This window comes from Rissa tridactyla, chromosome 9 (genome assembly GCF_028500815.1).
Source record: "Rissa tridactyla isolate bRisTri1 chromosome 9, bRisTri1.patW.cur.20221130, whole genome shotgun sequence".
NCBI lineage: Eukaryota > Metazoa > Chordata > Aves > Charadriiformes > Laridae > Rissa > Rissa tridactyla.
The window spans coordinates 34,868,000-34,885,845 of NC_071474.1; the positions used below are offsets into that span (position 1 = coordinate 34,868,000).

General features: G+C 43.0%; 1 protein-coding gene across 5 annotated transcripts in view; it reads left to right on the forward strand.

Annotated features, from left to right (window-relative positions):
* AMOT (angiomotin) overlaps positions 1–17,846 on the forward strand; it is a 63,538-nt gene that overhangs the window by 10,124 nt on the left and 35,568 nt on the right. Inside the window, exons 1-2 of one of the 5 annotated variants that reach the window (XM_054214643.1) lie at positions 1,886–2,719; positions 16,300–16,466. The exons of 1 other annotated variant lie outside the window; for it this stretch is intronic. The gene's annotated coding sequence lies outside the window, so the exon portion shown is untranslated. Of the gene's footprint in view, positions 1–1,885; positions 2,720–10,849; positions 11,397–16,299; positions 16,467–17,846 lie in introns of those variants that run through there. 3 more of the 5 variants (XM_054214645.1, XM_054214644.1, XM_054214647.1) reach the window with 3 other exon arrangements.

The following is a 17,846-nucleotide window of genomic DNA, read 5'->3' on the forward strand; positions in this document are numbered from 1 at the left end:
TGGCTGAATCATGTTATCTGTTCTCACACGAAGAGCCCTAATGAACTGTAGCAGGGCCACGTTTCACAGTGCAAGGATTTGACATGTGGCCAGTTTTTGCACATTTAGTACTTTTGGAAACTGGTGTCATTTTACAGCCAAACCTTACCAAACTGGGATTATTTGCATGGCCAGGCCTTAGCATATTGTCAGCTGTGGACACACCGTAACAGCTTCTCTCATTTTTTGTTTTGCTCTTTGTTGAAATTACAAGTTAGTGTACAGGAGCTGGGAGACAAGCAGAAGCTGTCGCTCGGAGTTCATGGACAGGAGTGAGCTCAGAGCAGGAGGATTCAAGTGCATTGTATGCCAGAGGCAGAGGAGGAGGTAGATTGTGAGAAAGGCAAGGTACCATTGTTTGTACGCAAATAGGTCCCTATTGAAGGACCAGTTTGTTATCTCGGGCCTTGTTTAGAGGGGGGGATTTGCCCTGATTACAGACATCAGGCTAGGAGAAGTTAAAGTTGCTTACCCCATTTCAGAACTCTCTGACACAGAGGTTGGTGCCACTGCAGAAATGACTGCGTTATTGCCATTACTAAGTGCTGCTAGGTCTTCTAAAACAGGGAGCGTGGCTTCAGCCTTTCTTTTTATCAACATTTTGGCATCCTGTGACTGGCCTTCTTTGAAGGGGGAGGCATGCACAAAGGTGATATGTTCATGCTTTTCTTTAAAGGTTGTTACATGTTTAAAGCCCAACTATCTTTTAAGTTGAAGTTCAACAGCGTGATTCCAGGTGCTAAGGCCTTCAAACAAGCAACACCTCTGAATGGAGCTACCATCTTTTATCATGTGTTAAAATGATAAAACACAGCAAAATGGAGCCCCCAATATAAGAAGGATGTGGACCTGCTGGAGTGAGTCCAGAGGATGCCACAAAGATGATCCGAGGGCTGGAACAGCTCTGCTATGAAGACTGGCTGAGAGAGTTGGGGTTGTTCGGCCTGGAGAAGAGAAGGATCCAGGGAGACCTTATAGTGGCCTTGCAGTACCTAAAGGGGCTACAGGAAAGATGGGGAGGGGCCTTTTACACGGGCATATAGCGATAGGATGAGGGGTAATGGTTTTAAACTGAAAGAGGGGAGATTTAGATTAGGTATCAGGAAGAAATTCTTTACTGTGAGGGTGGTGAGCCCTTGGCCCAGGTTGCCCAGAGAAGCTGTGGCTGCCCCATCCCTGGAGGTGTTCAAGGCCAGGCTGGATGGGGCTTGGAGCAACCTGGTCTAGTGGGAGGTGTCCCTGCCCAGGGCAGGGGGGCTGGATGATCTTTAAGGTCCTTTCCAACTGTCCTATGATTCTATGAAAATTGTGGTTGCATTTGGGGAAAGTACTGAAGTCTTTTCTGTCTCCGCTTTCCACACCAGCCACAAGATCCAGCTGTGTCGGGGCAGTAGAGGTCAGTGGATGTTCACTGTTATGACAGGCTGAGCCTCGGAAGACTCCGTGATGTATATGCTAATTTTAAGCACTACACTGTATACAGGGAACTCCTTTAATATCCTCCCTATATGCAGTGAGGTGCGATCCGTTCTTGCCACGCTTTCAATTATTTTCAGCATTTGGCCAGCAAAAGGCGGGCGAGTCAGATGCTCGTCCGGGGTGGGCTGGTGCGGACCCATTTAACTCCGCGGACTCAGTGGAACGCTCCGGACCCCTTGGGGCTGGCTCCCGCGAACGCTTGTGCTGCCGGCCAAGTGGCTGGCTGTAGGAGGCCCTGCTGGCCCTTCGGGGCGGGGCCGGGCCGGGGGGCGGTCCCCGGGCGGGGGCGGGGCGGGGCGGGGCGGTGCTTCCTACCCGCCCCGGCGGAGCCCCGTCCCGCGGGGCGCCCGCGCCGCAGAGCCCGGCGGAAGGAGGCGGAGGAGGGAGCGGAGCTGCCCGGCCCGGCCCTGCCCTTCCCGCTGTGAGCCCGCTGCCGCGGGGAGCGTGTGCCCGGGGGACGCCGCTGCCGCCCGTCCGGCCCCGCGGGGCTGCTCCGGCCTCGCCTCGCCCCGCTGCGCACAGGTAACCGCGGAGAAGGAGGCGCGGAGCGGAGCAGCCTCTCCCGGCCGCGATGCTGAGGGCCGCCCTTCCCTGCCGGGGCCGCGGGAGCTGCCGCTGACAGCGGAAGCTGCGCCGGGCCACCTCCACCGGGACGCAGACTTTCCCTTCTTTTTGTTCATTCTGCCATTCTTGAGATACCGCTATCCTTCTTCCAAGGACTGCGGGCAGGTCCTGTCTGACTGTACCGGATTTTTACCCATCTATCCTGATTGCCTGTCTGAAAGTATATTTATTTTTTAATAAAAGAAAAAGTGGAGCCACAAATCCAGTTGATAGCACGTTCCCCTTTCTGTGGAGTCCAGTTTGTTTCTGCAGTTAAAAAAGTTTACCCCCCCGCCCTCCAGTTTTATTGACACTGAGGATGAAGAAGGATTTGCAAGTGAAAGCGCCTTGAAATACAAATCTTTTAGAGAGAGCTCTGCAGTTCGCTTGTTGAGTCTCGAATTCCACCCTTTGCCCCTGCTGAATCCACTGTTCTGCCCTTTACTCTCTGGGGTAAAAAACCAAACAACAACAACAAAAACCCGAGGGGAAAAAAATACCTTTGGCAGCAGGGAAGCTTTGTGTGACTGACCCAACGAGCTACAAGTGTCCAGTTTCTGAAAAGAAGAAAACCCTTTTGTCTTCAGCAGATCAGTAGGTAAGAGACGTGCTCATGGCGCAAGGGACTCGGCGTTCATTCTTGCAGCCTAAACCTGGGAGTTAGGCTGGGTCTCTTCTCTGTCAGCTTTTGCCCATCACTTTTCTCTCCTGTAAAGATTACTCTTCATTTTGCAGAATTCTTGCAAAAAAACACCAACCACTTGTCCACCAGTTTCACCGTCAGTAAATAGCTGAAATTAGTAGCAATGTACTTGTGTGTAATTGGATGAAGTAAAATTCCGTGGAAGTCGCTGAAGTGGGTTTGTGTCAGGCTGTGTTTGAAAGCAGCCACGTTTCTTGTGGTGCTCTTTTATTTTCAGAAAATAATCACAGTCATTGTGCTTGTAATCCACGTGTCAAGGTTGTCTTTGCTCATCATGCTTCACAGAGAAGCATGTATGTGCGTTTACGTATGCACGTGTGCAAACAGGGCTTCCACAGTAAGTTGAGATTTCTTGTTTCACACTGGAATTTGTTTTACATTAAGTGCTTTACTACTGTGTCACAAGGTGTAAAAGTGCTGAACCCATAATTAACACGCCTTTACAGATTAATGAACATGGCTAGGAACATGCTTGGCACTGTACAGAGTGACTATGAGGTTGTGTTTTCTTTGTTTTGAGTTTTTTTTTTTAAAGTAAGGCTGAAAACGCAGCAGGGACATGTGCACATAATAACTGGATGGAGGCCCAGTCTCTGTGCGGGGAAACATATTTTGTAGCATACTCCTTTCTCTAGGGACGAGTGCTGAATGTGTGCTGTTTTACAAGCGATAATACCACTGGGAATTTCTGATTTTCCTTCTGCTCCAGCTCTCTACCCACATACCCACTTCCCATGGCCAGAGTTTCATTGCTACCAGTCTTTTGTGCAAGGGAAGGTCTTGTGGAAGTCTGTGTGGCTGGTAGTAGGAGTCTTCTTTGCAGGGAGGATTATATTGTTCCTTGTGTAAACACACAGCGTCCCCCAGCAGGAGGATCTGGCTGTTTCTGTGGTGAATCTGGCCTTGACATCATGCTCTTCCCCACTGCATGGGGTTTTCCTGTAGATGATGCAGGAAATGCTAAATATTGGTCTGTGGTGGTCTCTGATCTGCTTTCTCCCCACCCCCACCCACCCCCCCTCCCCGGGGGGGGATTTCTGTGGGGAAAAAAGGTGGAAAAGGTGTCCCATTCCTTCTTTAGAGGGGGGACTTGCATGCAGCAAGTCAGTGTGCTCTGAGCTGATGGACCCTCAGAGAACTGAGGGTGTCTCAGTCTCTGCTGAGGTGTAACAGCCAGCGGGGCAGCTTGCAAGGTGACTGGCCAGGATCCATCATAAGGGAGAGGACATGGCACAGGTTTTGGCTGTAATCTCATTTTTTTTCTGCTACCCTTGACTTTTTCTGGGGACTTGAGCCTTTCTGCCACATCAGGGTGGGAGTACAAGAACCATCTTGAGCTTGTCCTACACCCTTATGCTGCTCCTGTGTGAGTGATGGGCAGCATCATGTAGTTTTTTCAGGGCTGATAAAAAAAACAAGGACCCTACCATCAAGACCATGACCCTGTTAAGTCTTTGGGTCAGGCTTTTGCCAGGGTTACCTCAGTGACTGCTCCTCGTAGGAGTAGGGTCATGAGCTGATCCTGGAAAGATTTGTCCCGTAGTTGAAGTTGCAGGTTCATGTGGGGCACTTGGTCTCCTCTTTTTCTCCAGGACGCTTACTTGCAACATAACCCCTGTCCTTAAAACATTCCTGAGAGCCACAAACAACATGGAATGATTTTTTTCTGCTCTAGCATTTTCTTGAGGAAAGAGTAGGACTTCTAGGAGGAGGCAAAGGGCCACCTGGTCTTCCCCCAAGCTCTTTGTCTTTATAATTCTGGAGAAGTTTTGCAGGCAGCACTGCCTGTCCTGGGGAGGAGGCTGGAGGCAGAAGGAAGCTGGGCAGTGTGGAGTAGGCAGAATGGGCCCTACAGTGGGACATGGAATTGCGGTGGTGCTGGCACCTCATAATTGTGGTATTGTTTGGCATGACATGTATTTAAATTGTGATGGCTGGTTAATGTACCGATAGCATGGTTCAGCATTCTACCTATTTGTGGTGATGCATGACATCAGATTGTGCTGTAAACGCGTGAGAATTGAAGTATTGCTCTTTCCTGAAGCATGCTCAAGCAACTTTGGACTAATGTATGCTTTGTAGCACAAATGCCACGGCTGGGCCAGAAGGTTTTTGTATGTCTGTAGTACAAGTGTATAAAAATTGTCTGTAGTCTGTAATACAGCTCAAAGGGTGGCTGATTTAGATGTGCTTGAGTGTTAAGGTCAGGAGATCACATTCCACAGGTTACTAGATGAAAGTGCTTGAAGAGGGTATAGCATAAATATTTGATTCATATAGAAGGGATTGGTGCAAATTCTTTTATCCCTTCCCCAAAGATGTTCTTCAGGCAAAGCACCCTTAGGAGAAAAAAAAACACCAAACAACAGAAAACTTGTAACTTCTTGTGTGCTAAAGGAAGTAGGACGGAAGCATAGTGTATTATTGTTGAATTCCACTAAAATTCTTCTCATGGGATACACTATCTTCAAGAATAGCTAAAAGAACTAATGTTTTTAAATGTAAAATGACTCATAATGCATGGGCTCTTGTAGTTGGGTTTAGTGTTGTATGCAAACATTGCCAGCTGGTGGGGATCTTTATGGATAAATAAGAACTATATTTGTACAAGAAGGCTTGAATGATGTATTTCAGATGCATCCTGATTAGCATAAGCCATTCACTTTGCAAAAGAATAGCAAGAATCCCAGAAGTGTAGATAATTTAATAGTTCTCTTGTTCTCTTTATCCTGTCTTTCGCCAGCAGACAGACCAATCTTTTTGTTTGTTTAGAAATAAGGTTGCATTGCTTCACTGCCATGTTTTCCTAACCATGACAGTAAAATGGAGAATTTGCAACCCCCAAGTTCTCAAAAGAAACATAAATGCTTCTCGCTCTTCTACCCCTTCCTTTTGTCTCCAGTTGAGTGTAATGTGACTTTTTCTGGGGGGGTGTGGTGGTGGTGGTTTTTTTGATGGAACAACTTACACCATTGAACTCTACTTAGAGCCCAGCACAATCATGTCTTGGTCTGTGGCTAGGGCTCACTGTTACTACAGTAAATGAACAGCTGAAGTAATATTTCAGCCCGTTAAAGGCTTTATTTTCTTAACGTGGAGCAAAATCTGTTGTAGGTTCATGTTGTTGCTGTATTAATGTATATACAGAGATAAGTCTTCAATTTGAGAATTATCAACAGTCCAAGCGCATGTTAATGTATAAATACTTTTAGGTGTGAATGAGTTTAACTGTTCATACCTCTCTTGGGGCAGAACTCCGTTTTGCAGTTCTTGCTTCATTCTTACTGACAGCTTTTAAAGAGCTGCAGAACTGTAACCTGGCGGAAAGACAAAGCCCAGTATAAGAAAGTTCTTGCATGTCAAGAGTTTGTATTAAACTGAAACCTGGCTCCGAACACCTGTAACTTATGAGATTCTCTGTTCAGTGCAGAATGTGGTGTGTGTTAGGTTCAGTTCTGAATTAAAAAGAAAACTATGACCTTGTTCTTGGCAAAATGTTCCTGGACTATTAGGTGTTCCCACTTTGGGGTGAAGTGTAAATGCTTTCAGAATAAAGTAAGTTGCTTGTTTTCCCCCATCTTACTGTTGTTGCACATTCCGATATTTCAAGGTATTTTCAGACACTGACTTTTGAAGAAGTCTTCTCAAAGGTTTCCTAATTGAAACAGCCTTATGGATTATTTTTTTTTTCTCCTTGCTATTGTGGACAATATAGTGGGAGTGGAACGTCCTCGGTTGCCAATGTTTGCTGCTAGGTATCCCCCTTCCATGGATACCAAATGTTTATAATAGTGTGAGAACAGCCATTCTTGGTGATTGGCAATGAGGTTGAAGGCTCTTTTTCTCCTCTTCTATCCATTGAAATACAAGAGAGGACTTGGATCTCTTGGTTCTCCATAGAAGTGTTCCAAATTGCCTATCGCTGGGGTTATAAAGTTTCAGGAAGCACTAGAGGATTTGTCAAAATGATTTAGTCCATTGTGTTGAATCTGGGCCACAACCGATTCCTGTAAGCTCGTTTTCTGCTTTCAGAAATTCTTTGCTTGTCTGTCTTTCTGACGAAAAGTTACTTTTTAGATTAGACTTTCATCTACCTTTTATGCCTGATCTTCTCTGTGTATGTGCCCCATATATGGCATCATCATATTGTAGGCTTTAAATCATTGTCTATGTGAAAGAACAGGCACATAGCTGCCCTATGAGTCCAGTTTGGCTGCAGGAGCTTCTCAGTTGCTAAACCCTTTTAGACAGGAGAGAGTGTATTCCCAAACAGCTCTGGAATGTAGTGCCAGCCACAGGAAGAATTGCATACTGCAGCCTCCACGCCATGGCCATACCTTCAGCTTTTGCAAAAGTATTTGGTTCATGCTTTAAACAGTTCTGATGCTGCAGTTGTATCCATGTGAAAATACTGTACTGTATGGAGAACTCTAAAGTCAGCAAATAGCCAAATCTTGGCTCTCTGGAGTAGTCTTGAAACGTAATCTTCAAGACAGAAAAAAAAAATCTCAACAACTTTGGGGAATATTAATGTAAAGGTGCTCCTAGGAGCAATTAATTTTTAAATATGCAATATAATATTTGTCTTACTTGCCTACTATGCCTGTAAGTGAAAGGAGTTTTTCAGGGTTCATGAAATTTGTGTTTACCTAGACGCTTGGATGTAATTTTTTGAATATTTGAAATATTGAAATATTTGAAACTTACCTGTGTATAAATGGCCATTCGGGGTAAACCAAACATTTGATGTAAGCGGGAGATTGGTGAATGAGAAATGAATAGGTGAATGAATAGGAATGGAAAAAAAGAAGTCCTGAAAAAACAAAAAATCTGAGAACAAAATAAAAAGGCCTGTGGAAATAAGAGTTCTCAAAGCCTTAAAATCCTGTCTCATTAGAGTAGTGGTTATGTGAGGTGCGTAGCTTAAGTGAAGGAAGAACGTGTGTTGGAGTCTCCTGTAGCGCCTGGGGATCATGAGTTGTGGTCATCCTTCATATGATGGTTGTTCGATGTGTCATGCTTTGTTGTGAGCAGCTCCCGCATTGTGAGCTTAGCGCTGGGAAAGTGAGTGCTCTCTCCTGTTTCTAATAGCTGAATCGTCTCATATTTTACTGGCACGCCGTCTGCATTCTTCATCCTGCAGAAGGGGTTCAGAGATAAATACTGCCATTCATACTTGTTTCTTTTTTACTTTCTCATCCTCTCTCAGAATGACTGTTGTCTAATTCAGTTGTGTCTAAGCTTAAAATAACCTTTTTATTTTTAAATACTAAATATTTGAAAATCGTTGGGAGTTTGTAGAGGTCTGGTGATTTTCCTTGGTAACTACTGTTGGACTATATAAGGTTCATCACTATTGATAAGAATAGAGAACCAAGACTTTGTTTAAAGCATAAAAAAGTTTACTGATCTAATAAAATTGTTTTTTAAAGGCCTTGCTATTATTTGTATTAGCAAAGTGTTTACAGTGTCTAATTGTAGACAAGATGTTGTCAAGCAGTTCTTTTATATGAACATCTATGAATTAAGCCAATTTAAGTTTTTGTTTAACGAAATAATTAGCATTTGTAAGACCTTGTCTAAGAGTTGTATCACAGTAATGTTTGTTTGCTTTAAAATGCTACACAACTTGTTTTTTAAAAGATTTACTTAATCTCTTAGGATTATTTACTGTAACCCTCAAGGAAAGTAATTCCACATTTCAGTGACTTTGTTCACTTCAGGGTTTGGTGGACTTTTCCTACTGTACTAATTTGGGTGGTTCTGTGTCCAGCTGAAACAAATTTTATTGCTTCATAGTAGGGCTAGCCCGTCTTGTTGTGGGGCTTGGGAAAAACAGGGTGGGAAAACATATCTTCCTAGTTTTCCCATTGTCTTTTTGAAAAGAAACAAAGCTGAAACCTCCTCCATATTTCCGGGGACACAAAACATAAAACCAGTGTAAGAGAGCCTGCGGATGTGCACAAGGAATTGGTAATCTGTAGTTTACTGAAATCATCACAACTGAATGCTGATATTCGTATTAGGTAAAAACAAATTTGAAAGATTTTTTACTGCAGAACGATAAAGGTTGAAGAGACTGAGAGCAATTATGTAGTCTAGAACCGTAGAGAGCAGGCAGAAAAGTTATGTGAAAAAAACCCCACCTTTTGCTGTTGCCGAGTTGGGATCAGTTGTAGAGCACTTGTATCTTGTTTAAAAAAAGAAAAAGTAATAAAAAATTCTTAGCACCCATGGGGGATTTACCACCTGGCAATAGACCAATGCACTTCTGATTTGGGGAAGTAGGGATAGCAAGAGCAAATGTGTATGGGAGGCCACTGGCCCCATCCCGAACTGCTGAGGTGGCATTTGGAGGGGACGTTTCTGCGGAGAGGTGTCAGAAGGCTGAAATGGAGATCTGGGCCCAAGATGGTGCCTGTGGGAGGCAAATGGCTTGGAGGGAGCACTTCAGCTGTGTGTTGCCCTGTGAGACACCAGACGGCAGGTTTTCCAGCCCCCGCGAGGCCCTTGCAGTCACGTTCCTCGGGCAGTGGAGAGCTCAATGCATTTTCTTCTGCAAGCACTGCTGGCATTGACTAGAGCTCTGAGTGACGGCTGGGGCACGGGTAGTTACTGTAGATTTGTGCTTAAGGAGCAATGTGTTACCTGTGGTTTCTGCGCAGTGAAGTTCCTTCTAGGACACATTGGTGCTTAAGTGGCATAAGATCGTGGTGTGTTGTTAGTTGCTGACATTGCACCATCGAAACACGAACATGCAGATTTCCTTCATTAGGGGAATATTGTGTAGCTCTAACTCTTTTGGTTTTGCAGCTGCTAGGGATAGCATGCAGAAGTGTCTTCTCCAGCTGTAGACAATACTCAGAAAGTTCCCCTGCCTTCTGCTTGAGCAAGTTCTGGGGTGCCTACGTCCTCGATCAAAACGATTTTGGGCAGGATCTATGCTTAAAATTTTTGCTGCTCCAGTTATTATGGGAAATCTTTCTAGTAGTGATGAAGTTTATATTAGCAAGGGAGAAGTTTTTCTGGTATGGTTTACACAAGGTTTCTGAAGTAATATACCTAAAAACAATTATTTCCTAGTGTAACTGCATCTGCTTTAGAGTGGTTGCTGGAATAGTTACATTGGAAGAAATCAATTCCCTGCATAACATAGTTGTGGCAACAAAAACATACATGTTGGCTAGGACTTAGCCAATCAACGGTGCGCTGTAACGAACCTAGTAATATCTTCCTCCCAGTGTGGTGGTGAGGCTTAATTAATCATCTTACAAGTAATTAAAGGGTTTTACAAGGTGCACATGAAAAACCCAGGTGGTTATGATAAAAGTGGTTTTGGTGGTATTCCTTTATAACATCTTTGCTTTCTAAAAATTTGGTGGTCTGGATCTTCTGTTGGGTTTAACTTTTTTGGAAAAAAAAAAAAAAAAGGCAGATCCATCTTTTTAACCCATGCTATCTATTGAGATCACAAAATGGGCTTGCTTTGTGATATTGGGTTATCCCAGAACTGCATTAGGTTTGTTCCCTTCCTTGAGCCACAGCATCTCAGAATGAGCATTTAGGCTGACTGACAACCAATAAGTTATCAGTATTTTAACTGTTTCTTTCTATAAAGAAAAAAAACCAAACACAGCCCTTTGAAAAAAGGAAGGCCCATGCCTGCTTGCTTTCTGTAGTCTGTGACAGGTCCCATTAAATTCTGTAAAACTGCTTTGTGAAATACGAAGAGCTCCTCCATATGGGTGCTTAAAATAGTTTAAATTGTGGCAATGCTAGAAAAAGCCAGAAAATGCCATACTAAAGTTAGGCCACAGTGATCGTTTTCTTCTCTACGCCCTTCTCCACCTGCGGTTTTTATTTATGTCAATTTATGATACAAATATTCAGGATGTCACAACTGACATACGATGAAAAGCTACCTTACGGTAGCATAAAACAGATCTATCTTTTTGGGGAGTGGGTTTCCATTGTTTTCAGGATTTAAGCTTTTAGGTTCAAATTTTTACTTTATTTTTAATGTAGATGGTGATTCTAATCTTTTTTTATCTCACCAGCAATTAAAACAGCCTGATCCTATCTGTAGGGACAAATGATGCACTGTCAACGTTTTGCTCCCTTCTGATAATGCACATGAAACTGGTTTGTGTGTTTGAAGATTACATTTTACTCTCACATGGTTTTCATTATCTGAGAGCCTGGAGGAGAGGCCTGGACTAAATCAGTGAAGGAATGGAGAAACCACACAATGCAATGAAAATGGTGCTGAGGCATACTTGGGATAGTTGTGGGACCGGGGCTGCTGACGACAGAAGCAGGGCGCTGCCTGAGTGCTAGCAGCAGCAGCAAGAAGCGGAGCATTCGTAAAAGACAAAACAAAACTCGATGTCGAATTAAAATTGCGGCTTGAGTTTACAACAGTTCCCCGATTCTACAAGGATAATTACTGGAAATCTGTGAAGTTTGAAGCAGATGAATCTTGCTCGGTACGCGCTGGGAGGCAGCGCATGAGACCTGGTGTGACAAAACCTGTGTAAGCTTGATCTGGTTTTATCAAGAAGACATCTAAAAGGTGAGATCTTGGGCTTTATGAAGTTAGTAGCGGACCTTATGTCGCCTGTGCTGGAATTAGTCTTTCATTAAATATGCAGAAATTGCAGTGCATGCCATTAAAGGTTTGTCTCTGCAGATGTGTGCGTAATGCTTGGTAGTGCTGCATAACAGTTTAAGGAACTGAATGGTGTGATGTGTTCACTTAGAAATATTCCAAATAAAAACAGCTGGATGAATATACCTAGACTGCTTTTACCATTAGACCAGTATATTCAGAATAAATCATCTTGCCCCTCTGACTTTTGAAATTTTATGGAGGAACTTGAAATTCCATAGCAGTCTTATCAAAATGCTTAAAAGCCATGAAGCATTCCTGTTTATAACAGGCTTTGTAAGTGTTTATTCTTCTCTCGTGTTTTTTTTTTTCCTTTGTAATATAAAACCTAAATTATGTTGGTGAAGATTATAGGTACTTCCCTCTGAAGAAATTGATACTTTAAACTGAGGGAGCGGTAATTCAAAGGTCAAGTAAGGTCTTTTCATTTTTTTCCTTAGACATGTTATTTAGAGGGGGTCTTCCTATGTTGATGTCTTGATTTATTTATCTCAAGCCAGACCAAGCGACTTGCTGATTTTTCTTCAGGCCTAACAGGCTTTCTTGTGCTGTTCTGTGCCTAAATCCCAATACCACGAGCATTTCAGGAGAATGGTTAGTGGCTCTCGGCGAGACAGTCTAGTCCTTGCTGAAGGTGGACTCGATTTGGCCCGGAAAGGAGTTAGAACCATGATCAGTCTTCAGGTGTTCTGGTGGCCTCTTGCTATAATTGCCGGGTGATCTAATGTAATGGGTATGTGTATTATTTGCACCCCTCCGGGTAACATTGTTCTTGTTTTTAGTTAAAAGAAGGAAGTTTTTCTTGTTTGCCCAGTGACTCTGTCCCTCTGGTATGAAGATGAGTAATGTTGGCGCTGCTCCATGCACCTGCTCAGTGCCACCCTCCAAGATCACCTGAGCTACAGTCAGCAGATCTAGGCAAGCAGGGATGGGACGGTTGAATGAAAGCTGGGGAAGTGTTTATGGTTGGAGTCTGAAACCCACTTTTGGTTAGAAGCAGGTGCTAAAACACTATCACAGCTCTGGGATTTGTTGTGTGCTGCCTTGCAGGTTTGGGTGTTGGCGCCAGACGTTGGGAACTTTTATTCTCAAGGACTGGCTTAGTGTGTATTCTCTCCCTTCCTCCTCCTTGGGTAGGGCTGAAATGAAGAGCATTCGGTGATAACCTGCACTATTCATTAAATAATTTTGGACCTCACCCTTGTGAGTCTGGTGTTCCTAGCCACTTCAAAGTGAATGTGTGTGCAGAATAACCATGTTTCCAGTGGTCTTACAGACACTCATGTTAAGCGACTTTTGCAGGATCAGGCAATCAACCTGCTGGGTTTTGCGTAGGCCATGTAGCAAAGGCATATTTCTATTAAACACTGGGTGACTCAGCATGTGAGCTGGTCTCTGCGATTGCCCGGGGACTTCACAGCCAGTCCTTTCTATGTTATCTCTGTTTTGTGTTGCCCTCTTCTATTACAGTGTGCAGGTACTTCTGAAGATAACTCTGCACCTAAAAAAACAACCTAAGACTTCGTCTAACTGATAGCATCCCATCACCTGTTGCCAGCCAGGATAAGCATTATCACATGCACATCTTTTAAGAAAAACATAGAATTACTTAGCAAAACTTACTGCCTGGGTTTGAAGCCTGACACTGTCACTGGATTGTTTTGTGTGTGTGTGACACAAAATCTAGTAGAAAACTGAAAGCGCTTAACTGTACTCCAGCCCTTTTGGGATGGTGAACCTGTTCCCATCCCACCTGATGTGTAAGCTAATTAGCTTCTTGGCTAAGCAGTAATTCTGGGCAAGTATGTACAGGCTGTCCTCACAGGGACTCTTGCATTCCTCTTAGTTTCACAAGCTGAAGAAAGATGCTTCTCTTTGCTTGTGAGGTTATTATTGCTCCATGCAGGTTAATTGAGCTATAGCATTATAGCCACTCATCAAACAGTGGTGAGTAGCTCACTTGTCTAAGCTTGTTTATTTTTATAATGCTGAAAAATATTTGCATGCTGTACAGAAATGTGCTGCTTTGGTTCCTTACAGCCTGGCAGTATTATCATTTTAAATTCTTCATTAATCTTTCTTCCTCACGAGGGACTGGCAAGGTTCCTGTGCATAATTACATGATGTTTAAGACAGAAGCCTCAGCTACTGAGTTTTCACACAGTGCCCTGCAAACATAGGTCTTTTCTTCCTTAAATAGTACCTATGCTACCTCCCCTTTTATGCCTATTCTTGATCTCAGCATGGTTACGTGCAACGCTGTTTGCTATTCCTGCGTTAGTTCTACCAGTTTTAGACTCTGATGTTTCGCTCAAGAGCATACAGCTATAAAGCGACCATGAATAATTTCAGACTAGAAGTTAGAATAAGGTAGTAAGATAACAGAACTACAATGCTCAGAAGCAAACAGGAAAATCGGTTCAGCCTGGGAAATCTACCTCACAGTGATTCCTTGGAACAGAATTGGCCTAAAACAGAATTTTCCACTTGAAAAGCAAGGTGGTCCTAGGCCTTGTGGTTACGAAGAGTGCGCCATCCAATCCATAAGCCAAGTAGAGTTTTGCAGAGTTTTTGGTAGTCTGAATTCAGCCATATCCATTGTAATATATTTGGGCTAAATCCCCAAATATGCCTGTTTAAAAAGTCTACAGAACCTATTCTAATTTCCTCCCAGCTCTATCATAATAACTTTTGCAGTGCACCTCCCTAATTTCTATCTTTGGCACACTGAAAACTGAAATTTCTGGAAGAGCCTAACACAGATACAGTTTGGTGTCCAAATAAATAGCACATGGGCTTCAGTACTGATTGTGCTGTTCATTTTTGTGTTTCATTACATAAAAAAGTTAACTCACTGGTTCTGCCATGAGTTTCCAGCTTGCTCAGAAAGCAGATTCCAGGAATGCTGCCACCCAAGTTAGTTGCACAAGATTTTCTTTGTTAATTAAAAATAATGGGATAAAACTGGAAAAAAAAAAGGCTTAATGCTAACAGTTGGTATTTGAAGAAAGTGGATTTGTTGGCCAGAATGTCTTCATTTGTATCTCAGTCCACCTTTTGTTTTGGATTTCCAGGCTAATTCCTAGTTTACATCCACACTAAAATTAGTAGTATTCAGTTCCAGCAAATACTTTCCCTGTGAACTGTGCCCTCCCTTCATCAGATCAGCAGAATAAGCTTGTGTTGCTGTGAAGTGAAACTGTGTGTGTGAAATGGTTGCATACAGAATTACTTCCTTGAACGTCTGAAGGAGTTAAACATGCACAGATTGAATTTGTCTGTTGAGAAAATCTTTAAGGCAGAGAGGCAGAATCTCAAGCTGGGTTGTATCTTTGTATTAAAAAAATAAACAACACCCCCCACCCCCCCTTAGATTTTTCCAGTTGAGACAAAAGAAATCTTTGGGTGGAAAGGCAGCATCGTATTGCATAATAAAAGCCTTTTAATGCTCTACTAAAAAGGGTTGCTTAGGGCAACTTTTTTTTTTTAAAAAAGAAGAGTCAGTGATGATACTGGTATGAGGGGGACAAGGAATCCTCAACTTGTGTTGTGCAACACTGGGAAAAGAGGCTAGAAATTGCTCTGGTTATCTGCTATCTTAATGCCTGGTTTAAAGGTTCTTTACTGCATATTTGCTGGCAGCTGTTTTCAATATATCCCTCTTGAGCTAAGTCACCAGTTAAGAATTTGACATTAGATGTTTTTTTCAACCACCATCTTGAAGTACCATACCACACAACACAGCCTTGTTCCCTAGTTAGATATTGTTCATGTGCCTTGAAATTGCTGTTGACACCTCAAGTATTTAACTTGCAGATCTGAGATAATTTTTGTTGGGTGTGGATGTGTGCCATAATAAGACAGAGACAGAAGTATCCACGTCTGCATTCCTTCGCTACATCTGTTCACATTATTTTTTTGCAACATTCCAGGAAATTAAGTTAAACTGTACATCTTGATGAATATTTTTAATTTCACTAGTTCTGTTTTAATTGCCTGCCCTTTAAGTACAAGCACACCGAGTGCACAAGTAAGTTTCACTTCTTTTGTGTCGTTTGCCTTTTTCGTTAGGACACCTTCAGTGGTAGTTTTAGCTGCTTCTTGAATAACACGCCTAAATACACATTTTTCTGCGTTCTCTTGATTCTCCCCTCAATGGTTAACGTTTCTTTAGTGCTTTATATTCTGAAAGGGAAAAGTAACGTAATTAAAGAATGTTTTGGGAATTAGAGCGGTGCTCTGCAATATGTTTTTGGCATATACTTTGTCAGTGTCCTTTTCTTCCCCTCACTTTTCCCAGTCTGTGAAATAAAGCTAATATTCGTACACTGATCATTCTCATAGTCATTTCTGAGGCATAATTTGTTGAAGTTTATAAAGCATTTGACTATATCACCTTTCATCAAAGGATTTCTGCTGATACAGTTTGAAATATACAGTACGACTGGAAAAGGAGCCATAAGCACAGGGTATTGTCATCTGTGCCGCAGCTTTCATTCTTAGCAAAAAATAAAACAATGGAGTTAAAGAATTAGCGGGTTTTAATCACTGTTTCACTTGGAGGCACAGATGGGACAGAGCATTACTTGGCAACATTTAATCTTGGAGCAGAAATTGTCATGATTAAAGCAGCAGCTGGAGTAGATTGCTAGGGACAGGGGGGTTCATTCATCCTAAAGGGATCAAAATTGTTGGGCTCTGGGAGAAAACAAGAAGCTACAAAAGAAAAATCTGAAATATGGGCCAAGGTTTACTATTTCTAGGTCTCATCTGCTGATTAAAATGATGTTTTCAATGCTTTCCTCAGAATTATTTTGGAAGCGAGGAGAGTATCAAGTGATCTGGCCTACTGAAGAGGAGACTGAAGCCATCTCTGAGTCGAGATTTTGGACTTGCGGGAGGAAGGCTGTGTGTGTCCCCCACATGTGGCAGAACTGCTCCTCCTTACCAAGGAACTCAAAGTGAAGGAAATAGGTATGTGCCACTTCAAATAGGCTTTCAGAAGATTAATGTTCCAGGCTGTTTAACAGGGCCTGAATTCCTAGTTTGGTGAGGCAGCCTGGAATGAGGTGGATTTTAACTTTCTCTTTATTAAGGTTTGCAGAAGGGTTCTGTCTGCCTGGTACCTCGAGGCCTTGTGTTACAGGGGTAGATTCCTGTGGTAGGCTGCCCTGAGGGAGGAAACTGGGTGCTTGTGGAGAGACAGAACAAAGCAGATGCTTCAGGTATCCTGACTTCTGCAGTCCATCCCTGGTTCTGCCATGGAACAAACTGTTGGGAGCTAGTTACCTTTTGCTAAGGGATGATGTTACACAGAAAAAAAGTATCAAAATAAAGTGCTAGAATACCAACGTGCATTCTGCTGTCAGGGCAGAGCCACAGTTTAGCCAACGAGTAAAGCCTACTCTCTGTTCTGAACTGTTCTATCTCAAAGTAGCTCTGCTTTTAGTTAAGTGTCTCAAAGGTATCATTAGTTTTGGATATTTCAACTCCTGCAAGGCCAATGGGCTTGAGTTTCCATGACAAATTCCTGAGTCCACTGGGAGACTGAGTGAAGTGTAATCACTGTTGGTCACTGACTTAATCTGTACTTAGGATGTGCTTGACATTGGCTCTTTGTGTTTCTCTCATTGGTACACAGTGTTTTTTCCTGCCACTCAGAGGTCTTTTTCGGTTCCTTAGATCAGACAACTCTCTTTCCTTCTCCTGCATTTGCATGCATTCAGCTGATGATATTTAGATGTGTAAGGATTTGGTTGCCTTTGTATAGCAGGAAGTTAGAGAGTCCTCACTTGCACCAGTATGTAGTGTTTTCTGCAGCAGAGAGACTAGGTGCTGATCTCACTCTGGGTATTTCTTAACTCTAAAAGCCTGCCGGCTAACGAGGTATTCATTAATTGCTTTAAGCAATCTAAGCTAAGAGATTTCTTTACTTCCTTTGAACCATATACTATCTTAATAGGCCTCTTTCCCTTCCCCCCCCCCTTAAAACTGACAAATTGCTGATTTCACCCTTTAATCCTTGTCTGCCTGCAAATATGGGAAATGTATTTCACTGTTGGTAGCCCTAAGTGTAAAGCAAACAGGTCTTAGGCATTTTTACCATCATTCTGTGAATTATGGGTCTCCTTTCCGCCTGAAAGCAGCCTTGTTGTCTGAGGTATTCGGCATGCATCCTTACAGCTTGCAGTCGATTGATATTCCTATAAATTTGCAAGTCACCTTTCATCACCTTTCGAGGCTTTGCCCCCTGGCATGCAAGTCCTTCTTAGGTCAAGGGCCTTAATGACCCCCATTGTTATGGGAACCTTTGGTAACCTAACCTGCTTTTTTTCTGTATTTCAAGCCATTGCT